At 45.7% G+C, this 12,081-nt stretch overlaps 1 protein-coding gene across 2 annotated transcripts in view; it reads right to left on the bottom strand.

Moving 5' to 3' along the window:
* LOC119396556 (uncharacterized) overlaps nucleotides 1-12,081 on the bottom strand; it is a 317,806-nt gene that overhangs the window by 76,731 nt on the left and 228,994 nt on the right. The window lies entirely within an intron of this gene.

Genomic DNA, 12,081 nt, shown 5'->3' with positions numbered 1-12,081 from the left:
ACGACGTAACGTCTTCGTCAGCCCGTAACGCAGGCCACCGCCAGAACGTGTGTTCTAATAATAATATCTGGGGTTTAACGTCCCAAAACCACGCTATGATTATGAGAGACGCCGTAGTGGAGGGCTCCGGAAATTTTGACCACCTGGGGTTCTTTAACGTGCACCTAAATCTAAGTACACGGGCCTCAAACATTCTCGCCTCCATCGAAAATGCAGCCGCCGCGGCCGGGATTCGATCCCGCGACCTTCGGGTCAGCAGTCGAGCGCCATAACAGAACGTGTGTTCTACGCTGGCGGAGTCTGAGCAAAGCACGTCTGAATTTCGGGATAGATCCTGTGCAAGGGTGCGGGGCTAGGGTATGCCCCGACCTGTAGGAGTCGGGGCGTCGATGCCTGACGACAATTCCAGGGCTTCCAAAAATATTGTGTCTAACTGTTGTACGCACAGAAAGAGCGCTGCTTACTACTCGTGGGAGGAATACAACGAATGCGCCCACGCGGATACTGATTGCACAACCTCTATCAGCCAATTACAGTGGTACTGTAGTTATAACAAACAAGAATAGCTCAGCGGTTTAACACTTTGCGCGCTGCAACGCCTACGATTGCAGTACTTGCTGCTGTCTGCATTGCACATGAGATGCTGTACCCTCGAGGAGAGTCCTGAAATATACAGGCAGTCTTCAGCTACTCAAAGCTGCCACTGCAATCTTTCCAGTCGTTTCTCCTACGGGGAACACACGACCATTTGACGTGGAAGATCACATAACTTAACAATCACTTGGAAGAAAAAGGAAACGGTATTTTTTTGTTCGTTACCCGTCCGTTGCGGGTTGACTGGAAATGATAAAGGAGACAAGGTCACCCAAACGTCACATGATGACCATTACGCCCTGATGTCTCTCACGAGGATAACTACTGTGAAGCTGATTTCCTTCTGGCAGACACACCCACTTTGTTTGAATTATTTACTGCATGCGTAAGGCACATAAGGCCGAACAGAGCTCTCCTTCGTTGCAACTCGTGGCTTCGCTTGTACTACACTAATTCTAGGCATGACCACTAGCAGTATCTTTGAGGAATGTCTTCCTGTAGTGAGTCATTTGAGAACTTTCGCTTATGTGCCAAACGTCAGTGGGTCCTTGTGCAGTTGGTGGATGCTCGTGCTGTCTAATGGAAACGGCGTCACACACCCCAAGTACCCAACCCATCTGGCGCCCCTTGATTGTATTGCCGAGCGGCTCATACCACCTAGATTGGCGCTATGCACGTAAGAGATCTCGTGCGAGACGCCATTGGCAACTCCGGTATCGTTATCCAGGCTGTTCTCTCGTCAAAGCTGCGCAGAACGGTATCCATCATGCGCTCAAAGCCGCGGACGCATCACGAAGTCCAAACTGCATGTCATTGAAATCGTACTAGCCGTCGGACGTGACAATGGATGTCTTCGGTCGAGCGTCATCAGCCATGGGTACTTTCCAGTACCTTGAGCGCAAATCGAGTGATGGAAAGAATTCTGCTCCTTGCAGGCTGTCAGTCACGTCGTCTATTCGCGGTAGTGGATAAACGTCCTTACGAGTGGTCCGGTTGAGTCGTCGGTATAGTACACACAGAACCGTCCTTCTTCGCAACAAGAATGAAAGGAGACGCCCAGAGGCTCTTTGAGGGTCGAATAACATTGCGTCGAAGCATGTCGTCGACTTGCTCATTAATTACACGACGTTCTGCGGGAGATACTTTATATGGACATTGCCACAGTGGCGGTTAGGCGCCAGTGTCGATGTGATGCGTAAAAGCGGGCGTGCGGCTGAGAGAAATTTGGGCGACATCGAAAGAAGAACGAAATTCTTCCAACAGGCACAGAAGCTGGGAGCGCTGGACCGGCGCAAGGTTGTCCGCAATGGAAGAACCAAATACATCAGCGGGTGACGAATCAGGCGTGGAAGCAGCACTGAGCGCACTAGGTGGAACTCAGTGCGTGTCGTCGGGTGCGTCTATAACTTGCGCGTCTTCCAGGGGTTCCACTCTGCGGAGACATTCCCCTCGCAACAACGTACCAATGTATGGGGATGAGTTGCTAATAAAAATATCGGTGCTGCCCAGAGTGACTCACACGGTCGCATAAGGCACCATCAAGCCTTTCCTATTGCAAACGTGTAACCAGGTGGCGAAAGGAGTGCATTTACAGTAGCCGGAAGTGCTGTGCCCTGAAAACAGCTTCGATCGATGCCCTGGAACTTCTATCCCGTGCACTGCCATCTACCATGCCTCAAGACGCCGCCCAACAAACGCCTCCTCTCGCACCGACCGCATGTTCCGGTGTCCCTCGTCTCCGCGACCCACTTGTCATCACTGGCGCGGATGCACCGACGTGGAGGACTGGCTCGCGATTTACGAGCGCGTGAGCGTACCCAATAAATGGGACGAGGCAGGAAAACTGAACAACTTGGTCTTCTCCCTCGTGGGTGTGGCAAGCGTGTGGTACAACAACCACGCATCCGATTTTCCGACGTCTGCCGTACGCAAACTGCAAGCAGAACAGCGTTTACGTGAACGAGCTCAGCAGGCCAGTGAATCTTACCCAAGTTACATAGAAGATGTCCTCGACTTGTGCAAAAAAGCCAGTGCGACCATGTTCGAGTCTGATAAGATTAGAAATGTTATGAAAGACATTGACTACAATGCCTTCACCATACTGCTCGCCAAAAACACTCTGACTGTGGCAGAGGTAGTAACGCTGAGCCAAAGCTACGAGGAGCTGCGCCTGCAGTGGTCGACGACCCGTCGCCCTACATCACGCGACGCCAATCTCGCTGGCTTGTCAGCCATTTCTGAGCACTCCGCGTTTGTCGCAGAAGTCAAGACATTCGTGCGCAAGGAAATTACACGCCAGTTCTCTCTGTTGGCTTTTGCTCACCCGCAGCATGTTCAACAGCCGTCAACCACGCTTCTGCATCCCCTCCATCGTGCGATTGAGAAGGAAATCGCGGAGGTCATGCTTGAACACCCAGCACCTACATCAATTGTAAAGGCGTTCATTGAATGCTGGCGTAAGAGTCGACCGGTAGCTTGATCGACGGCTCAATTCACGGACCCTAAGAGCGAGCGGCGTCCGCAAGCAATGCGCGGTAGACACAGACCGACTAGATGTCACTGGAGAGGGTGACCCGCCATAGCATTCGTTCCTCTTCGCTACACAGCATAAAACTGCCAACGGAACGAGCATCTGACATAGTTCGGCAGCGGTGCACTACAAAACAACACGTAAATATTGCTTTGGCTACTTGCAATTTGCGACCAGAAGCCACCAGCTGCTACCGCACCTATTGTCGTCTGCAGTGCCACGTGTGTCTGGACCGCAAGTGAGAGGACGTCACGTGGCCAGATCTACCCTTCCGCTACTGCGCAAGGGACGGGCGAGAGAACACAAGTGATAGGACGTTACCACGTGGCCGGATTAACTCTTCTGCGGCTACACAGCGGCTGGGCGAGCGACAAATCACAGCATAAAACTGACAACGGAACGAGCATCTGACACCGTCAGGCAGCGCTGCACTACAGAGCAACGCCTAAATACTGCCTATGCTTCTTGCAGGTCAGAATTAAATTCTTTCTAAGCCACTAAATCATAGAATCTGTGCACTGCTGCCGAACCTGTCAGCTTTCTTGTACTTCTTTGATTCGTGTTTGGTTGGGTTCCCTGTGTTTTTGTAATCTCTAGGGAGGCTAAGCCCATTGAAGAATTGAGACGGGAACTCAGGGCAGACTTGAGAAGTATAAAAAAATAAATTTCAAGAAGTCGCTGAGCTGAAAACGTAAATACAGCAGGTCCCCAAATGAAACCAGGATCTTCACGCTGAGAATTCCAAGCGGTGATGCAGAATTGAGGAAGCGGAACCATATCAATGCTTCAAATAACATTGAGGTAAAGGGCATTCCACTTGAAGTCGAACCATTAACCATAGTGACGCAAATGGGTAGTTGATTAAGCATGAGGTCTCGGAGGCCAACATTGGCATCTGCCACCAAGTGCTTACTGCTAGACACGATTAGGCAAATATTATTGTTCGGTTTGTCCGCAGAGCCAGGAGGAATACCTTTCTTAGCAAAGCTAAAAGAGCAAAAAAATAGACGCAGGAGCACAGGATTTTCAATCATCCTCAAAAGAGTTCGTAATCGAACACCTCAGTGATATGGTAAACGCCTTCTCAGTGCCACCGTAGAGAGGGAGAAAGAATTGCGATGGCGGTTCGTGTGGACGGCTGTCGGCAAGGTGTTTGTACGTGAGGATGAAAACTCACCAGTTGATCGAATCGCCGGTATAGAAGATGTTGAAAAAATGACCGTGTGAGTGTCATGGCCTTTTTTAAAGACGATAGTCTTTCTTGGGATACTTGAAAGCAGAAATGTTGGTCTGTCTGTCTGTCTGTCTGTCTGTCTTTCTGTCTGCCACACGATTCAGGCACCCGGCCAAAGTTTAAGCACTTGCTGAACGCCCAGCCATCTTGAACTGGTAGCTGCGTTCATACTTATGAACATTGTCGATCAAAAAGCAAATATTACGCATATCTGAGGCGCAAATCAATATGTAAGCATTAGGTGGTGTGTTCCTTTACTAGAAAACGCATAGATACTTAATTGTAAAGACCCTAGTGTTTCTTAGGCTGTGCTGAAAATGCGACGCTATGCACGAAAAAGCCCTCTGCCGACGATATGATGCTGCCAGCTGGCAGTGACCCTGGGTTCTTCACAAGCTCATGTAACCCGACGCCACTGCCAGATGGCGTCCATATCTCACGCAGCACCTCAAATAATGCGGTAAAATGAAATCTGTTCAAACAAACCTCCATTGCATTTATCATATATACCAGGACGGAAATGGTACGAGAACAGCATCACGGGTGGCCGCGGATGACACCAGGACTCATGTAGTACGGCCGGCAGAAGACTATCGTCTTTCGACATTTGCAGCGAAGCACGCAGATATGCGGCCAATTTTTTTCTTCTCTTTTTTATTTTGTAAGTGCAGTTAGTTTCATCCCATGCACTGTACATATTACGATATTCCACCGTTTAATACATTAGTTTATAATAGCAAACTACTTAAAATTTTCTACCTTTACGTGCGGAGCATTAAAAACAGTGAGGTCGAAATGAATTGCCTGTTCGGGTCAACCATGCACAATTTTGACATCTCATTGCACTGTGAAACATGTCTTTCTGTGAATGATAACCCCTCTCTCTGTAAAAATTACGAATATCATGCTATAGTAAGAACAAAATGCAGATGAGGTGGTGCGGCATTCTATCTTAAACAGTGCCTTGTACATGACGTAGCTCCAGAATTTTCTCTTGTAACGAATAATGTAGAAAGTATAATGGTACGCTTAGAATGTGTCCCAGTCGCGCTTATATATCGTCCTTCGTTGGGAAACAAACTAACGTTCTTTAATTTCTTGGAACAGGTTCTAAATTTCCTGAGTCAATCGTCTTCCCCCTTTCTTATAATGGGTGATGTAAACATAAATATGTTGTTGGACGACATATCATCTTGACAGCTTTCTAGCTTAATTAATTTGTTCATGCGCTTAAACGTAATTTCGGAACTCACAAGGGTCACTGTACAAACTGCTACCTACATTACTTGACATATGTATAACCAATATACAACCAACTGACTGCGCTGCGAGACTGCTATTCACTGAGATAAGCAATCATCTGCCTTTATTCTGCTTCATTCCTGACATGAATAAGCGAGGGGAAGGGAGAAGGGAAGCACTGACACGTAGTTTTGATGCAGCAGCATTGTAAAAACTTCGTTCCTTGATCCCAACAACAGATTGCTCATGTGTGTTCGAAAAGCTAGACCCAAATGCGGCATACGAGTTGTTCTTTAACAAAATGATCATGTGTTACGACAAAGAGAGGGAGGGGAGGAAAAAGGAGGAAGGAAAGGCAGGAAAATCAACTAGACGGGCTTCCGGTTTGCTATCCTACGCTCGGGAAAGGGGATTAAGGGATAAAAAGATAGAAAGAAGTGAGCATACCAAAAATTCGAGTGAGCTTAAACAACACTGCTGCGTTTCATAGTACTGGACGCAGCATCTCAGGCATATCACGTTCCACTGTAAATAGTCGGTTCATGGTGCCTGCTGAAGGCTTGCAAGTACTGGACATAGAACGTTCAGTGCCTGTTGTACAGAGTGAGCGTATGGTGGTTGTTTCAGCTTGCCGATGAACACGCGAAATGTGTCTAATAGTGACTGAAGCACTATGATCATTGGTTTGTCTTCTTCTGACAACTTGTCTGTAGGAGATTCTGTTGTATAAGCATTCCCGTTAAAATCATGCTATCTAAGGAACAGGAAGATACGCAAACCTTGGATGAATGCTCATTCGTTAAAAATGATAACAAGAAAGAACAAAATGTATCACCTGTTTGCAAAGTGCAGAAGTGCTCAACTGTTTACAGATTTCAAAAAATTTAGAAATTAGGTCATTGCTTATCTAAAGCCGTCAGAAATTAAGTACTACGAACAATTATTTTATCCAATAAAAAATAACAGCAGGAAAGTTTGGAATGAAGTTAGAGATATCATTTTTACGAAAAGGCAGAACACTAACATAGACATGAAGACAGCCACAGGCGTGTTGACAGGTACAGAAGCAGCAGCTGCCTTGAATGAATATTTTGTTTCCAGTGCCCAGTATCCTGACAAGGAGGAACACATGACCACACCTATCGTGAACAACTTCAGCGTATCTGGCTCAATGATACGTATACCTGTTACTCCTGCCAAAGTTGCGCAACTACTCAAAGCGAAGAACAATGTCTCTGAGGGTCGTAATGATGTTAAACCAGTACCAATGAAATATGCCGCGGATATGGTCGCACCTGTTATAGTCATATTAAAAACAGAATGTTTGTAAGTGGCACTTTTACAGATGTCCTAAAAATACTCCGAGTATGCCCTATTTTTTAAAAAGGAAGGGATGAACACTTAACGACAAATTGCCAGTCTTAACCAAGGTATTTAAGAGTGCCTTGAATGTTAGACTACAGAAATTCTCTATTATTATAACTAATTAATCAGTGACATGCAGTACGATTTTGAAAAAAAAAATGTTGTGAAGTAGCTCTTCTTAATATTAACCAGGGAATAATAAACATTAAAAACTGAATGTATACATTTTGTCTATTTATAGACCTTAGGAAACATTTGATTCAGTGTGCCACAATTTTATTAATTAATAAATGGAAAAGTATGGTGTACGAGACAATGTACAGACTTTTAGGGCATTACTTATCAAACCGTTATCAGTATATCAGTATAAATAATGATGTTTCATCTTACGCGGAAATCATTACGGGTGGTCCACAAGGTTCAATACTTGGACCCAATACTTGGACATTCATATAGTGTATTTTTTTTTCGAACCAGTTTCAAGCAATAGTGGTTATCGAGAGTGGAACCCTTGACAGTGCTCAAGGAATTTTAAAATTGATGTCTGTCCAGTAGGACGGACAACATTTGATGTTATTTATTCTATGTGTTTGTGATGTGGTTTATGTCTGGAAGCAGGCAATAAAGCAAAAAAAAAATAGCATAGCTCTGTGGTAGAACACCTGCTTGCCACGCAAATAGCCTGGGTTCGATTCTGACTCATACCCAAGTTTTTTTATTATTTTATTTGCATTTTTCTCAATTTTTCGTTGACGGAAAAAATGATTTTTCGCTCACAACCAACGACGCCGACACCGACACCGGAATTTCTGCGAAATGAGCTCTTTAACGCTATGGAGTTATAAAAAACACGCGTAGAAAAAAAGCGTAGAATCGCGCCAGGTGTCAAAACATGTTAATTGCGCATCGAGTGGGTGTTTTAAAGGTCCAGACATTACAATGCAATCAGACATACTTAATCACCGTCACCTGCAAAAGCATCAACCATGCGAAGAGCTGGGCAGGTTCACGTTTTGCCTTACGGACGCGCAGTGGGCCCTTCGCTGATTCGCACAAGGAATAATTATGGCGCAGTGGGCACTACGCAACTGCACTTGCAGTAGGCGAGTTTGAAATGGCCAATGTTTACGCGCACAGACGATCGTTTCCTTGCGGCACGGCTGAGGCATGCACCGGGAACCGAAGCCGGATTAGCAATGCAATTGATAAGGTGATGCGCGCCAGGCCCGTTCTACTCTTGATGGCGAAGCTCAAGCGTCCTCCAAGTTTTTTGCTCTCTCGTTTTGACTCACCTGAAATGTGGGCTAAAATAGAAGCGTACCTTTAGGAAAGAGGTGCACGAACGATCATAAATGGAGTTAGAAAACAAGAACAAGCAAAACTATACGAGTATTTTGACACGTTAAGGGGGACTGATCGAGGGCTCCTTTCTTTCTGTTAGACATAAATGAATGAAAACAACAGACAGTGTGCCTGAGGAAGGTATAGGGATCATTTGTTTTATGTATTAACTGTAGATAGTATAGTAATTGTGGCATACACAGAAAGGACTTGAAGTCGGTGAAAGGTCAACTTGCCGCCAGTAGGAACCAAACCCACAATCTGCAACCTACGCGTTATCCGAAGGGTCTAGGTTCGGTCCCTACCTGCGGCAAGTTTATTTTTCACCGACTTCAAGTCCTTTCCATTTATGCCACAATTACTATACTACAGTTAGAACATAAACGTAATGACCCATATACCTTCTTAGCTTCACTGTCTGCTGATTTCATTAGGTAGGTTGTAACACACTCAGATGCTTTGATATGGTAGATGGTAGAAGCGCTGCCATGAAAATATTGCTGTTTTTGTATTTTTTTTTTGTTCTGTTACTTTTACTGTGACATCAACCTTGTGACCTGTGTATTTGCTTATGTAAATGTACTCCGCTCTTGCCATTGCCCTACATAGGGCTGCAGTATTTGAAAATAAACAAATGGTTCGTGGTTTATGAACCACAGTTTGGCCACGTTCGACAGATAGAATGAGACGCAGCTCAACTTGGAGTCGTCGTCCCATTTGTTGTGGACACTCACTCGCTCGTAAGTGGAGACCCAGTCGTCAACGTCTTTGTCGTTAGTGCCCGAGGAAATGGGGGGGGTGGTCCCGCAGACGCAAGGAACCGGCGCAGAGTGGGGTGGGCGGTGCCGCTGGAGGAGTTGGAAGAGCGGCGTCGTTGGACATGATGGAGGGTAGAGTGCGATTCGGGAAGTTCCAGGGCGATCGAAACCGAGCAGCCTCCACCAGTTGCCAAGAGGTTTATTAGCAGAGAATGCGGGTGAACAAGCAGAAGTCAGCAGCGTTCGGCCAAGCGCAGCAACCACGAGCTCATGCCGATGGCGACGCCGCTCAGGTGCAGAGCAATGCCGATGATGCCGCTCTTCGTCACTTCAATAGAAACGCAATTCCCAGAATTAGATTGATGAGCGGTCACAGCTGGTATTGGAAAGCGAACGTTTGCGCAACATCCTTGCGTGCAAGGGTCACCGAAGCTCATCTGCATTAAAAGAGCGCAGCTTGCGATCTACTCTTATCTTTTCTCACTATCAGGCACAAAGGAAACGCGCCGCCTGTCAGAAAAGTTGTGTAAGAAGTCGTACGACCGGCGACTGTTCGCACACAGAGCGTCGGGCAAAAAAAAAAGAAAAAAAAAAGAGCGTTTGTTTTTTTCACTTCAACGAGTCACCTCCAAGGAAGCCGCAGGTACCACGTGCGCACGTAGATAAGTTCGCACTGCGTGTTGGGCACAGGGCAAGTGGACCGATGCCAGAATACTCGAAAAGTGAATCGCCAATCACTCTGTCATATCAGCTCGAGAGACACGAAGGGAGAGACATCGATAACGCCAAGAAATAGGTAAAAAAAAAACAATCAGAACAAGGCGAGACCAAACTCCTCCGCTAGTAGTGGCAGTCAAAGACATCAGTGTCACGTGAAAAGGGCTTGGCGTAAACTGTTGACCTCGTGTCGGCATATTGTCCCATCTGGAAGAACGAAGGTGAGTTGGCTAGTTCAGCGCTGTCTTCGCGAGCTTTTCTTTTTGTCTAACCATGCAGCCTTACTTCGCTAAAGTTAATAATAATAATAATAATAATAATAATAATAATAATAATAATAATAATAATAATAATAATAATAATAATAATAATAATAATAATAATAATATAATAATAATAATAATAATAATAATAATAATAATAATAGTTGTTGTTGTTGTTTAACCTCCCAAAACCACGATATGATGAGGGACGCCATAGTGAAGGGCTCCGGGAATTTCGACCATTTGTCGTTCTTTAAGGTGCACCTAAATATACGTACGTATAGGCCTCAAGCAGTTTTCGCCTCCATCGAAAATTAGGCCCCCGCGGCCTGGATTCGATCCCGCGAATTTTGGGTCAGCAAGTTAATAAAAATTCGTGAACACGGTCTGTTTCTGGAGCCAGTGTTTCGAGAAGCGGTCATGTCTTCTTCAAGGCTGCAACTTCCTGCCTTAGAGCGTGTATGTTTATGCTTGGTACCCTCATAAACAAACACGCGCTAAGGCAGGCAGTTGCCGCCTCGAGGAAGACAAGACGGCTTCTCGAAACTTCGGCTCCAGCGACAGCCCGTGTTCACGAATTTTTCGTCTCTTCAAGCTGAAATCTTCCCCTGAACTTCTGCCGTTTATTAAAGTTGGTTATCTCGACAACGAGAATAGGTGTCAGCCGGATATTTTTGAAATCCGTGATGCTTAATTCAGCTAAAAAAAAGCTTTTATTAGAAACTTCCGTTTGCAACAATAATAAAAACCACGAGATGATTACGAGGCACGCCGTAGTGAAGCGATCCGGAAATTTCGTCCATCTGGTGTTCTCAACGTGTGCACTGACAACGCACAATGCGCGGGCCTCTATCATGTTGCCTCCATCGAAATGCGACCGCCGCGGTCGGGACCGAACCCGCGACTTTCGGGTCATAACGTGTAACCGTAATGAGGTACAGCGTATTTCTAATAAACGAGAAAATCTTGAACTCCTGCAATTTTTATCGACTTAGCAAAACAGAAAAAAAAGGACCATATTCATAGTTGCCATACTAAATTTGGTCAGAAATCTCAATTTCGACCCAATGAAGAAATCAAGTGATCTTCCGGTTCCGTACTTGAAGTGCAACTTTCAACCCGCCGCGGTGGTCTAGTTTTTAGGGTGCTCGACTGCTGACCCGAAGGTCGCACGATTGAATCCCGGCCGCCGTGATTTCAATTAAATGTCGTAGGTACAGCGCAACAAATGCAGGAAGAAATCTGAATTCATTGAATGTGTACCGGCCGCTTTTGTACGAGGTGAATGAACCGCGCAGATGCGCAACAACGCGTGCGTTATTATGCGTAATCACACACCTGCGCACGGTTCACTCACCTTGTATAAAAGCTACCGGAATACCCTAAATAAATACAGTTGAAAGTCAGCGCTCTTTCCTGTCTCAGTTTTCCTTCCTACATTTGTTGCGTTGTACCTGCACTCTTAATCAGGCCCTGGTTAAATGCTGGCTATATCCAGGAAACCAGAAGAAGAATGTCCGGTTTCCTGATTATATCTAGCACTTTAAGCGAGACCTGATTAAGTATGTATGATATTTAGCCTGAACCATCTCGCTCAAATCAAGCTCGTGTTGCGGCTTCATTTCAGTAGAGGCGAAATAGCTAGATGCCCGTGTACTTAGATTTAGGTGCACGTTAAAGAACCCCAGGTGGTCGAAATTGCAGGAGGCCTCCAATACGGCGTCTCTCATAATCATATCGTAGTTTTGGACGTGAAACCCCAACAATCATTATTACCGAAGGGCAACTTAAACGCGCTACAGCTCAAACTGCAAAGCTCTCGCTAAAAAAGAAAAAAAAAAGCCTCGAACGAATAAACGAAGCAACGACTTTATTACTACACTGCCAAGGTTTGTAAGCCATCGCGATGCTACGAACATACAAGAGCTCGCAGAAGTGTTTGCACAGACATTGATTGATCGGTCTAAGACTGAGTGAGCGATTGGTTGACCGAGGTGAACGTGTCAGTTGGAGCAGTCTAGCTGTCGAAAGAGTCTG

Source organism: Rhipicephalus sanguineus, chromosome 6 (assembly GCF_013339695.2).
Source record: "Rhipicephalus sanguineus isolate Rsan-2018 chromosome 6, BIME_Rsan_1.4, whole genome shotgun sequence".
Classification (NCBI taxonomy): Eukaryota; Metazoa; Arthropoda; class Arachnida; order Ixodida; family Ixodidae; genus Rhipicephalus; species Rhipicephalus sanguineus.
The sequence above is the reverse complement of the archived record's forward strand: the minus strand, read 5'-3'. Positions and strand labels throughout refer to the sequence as shown.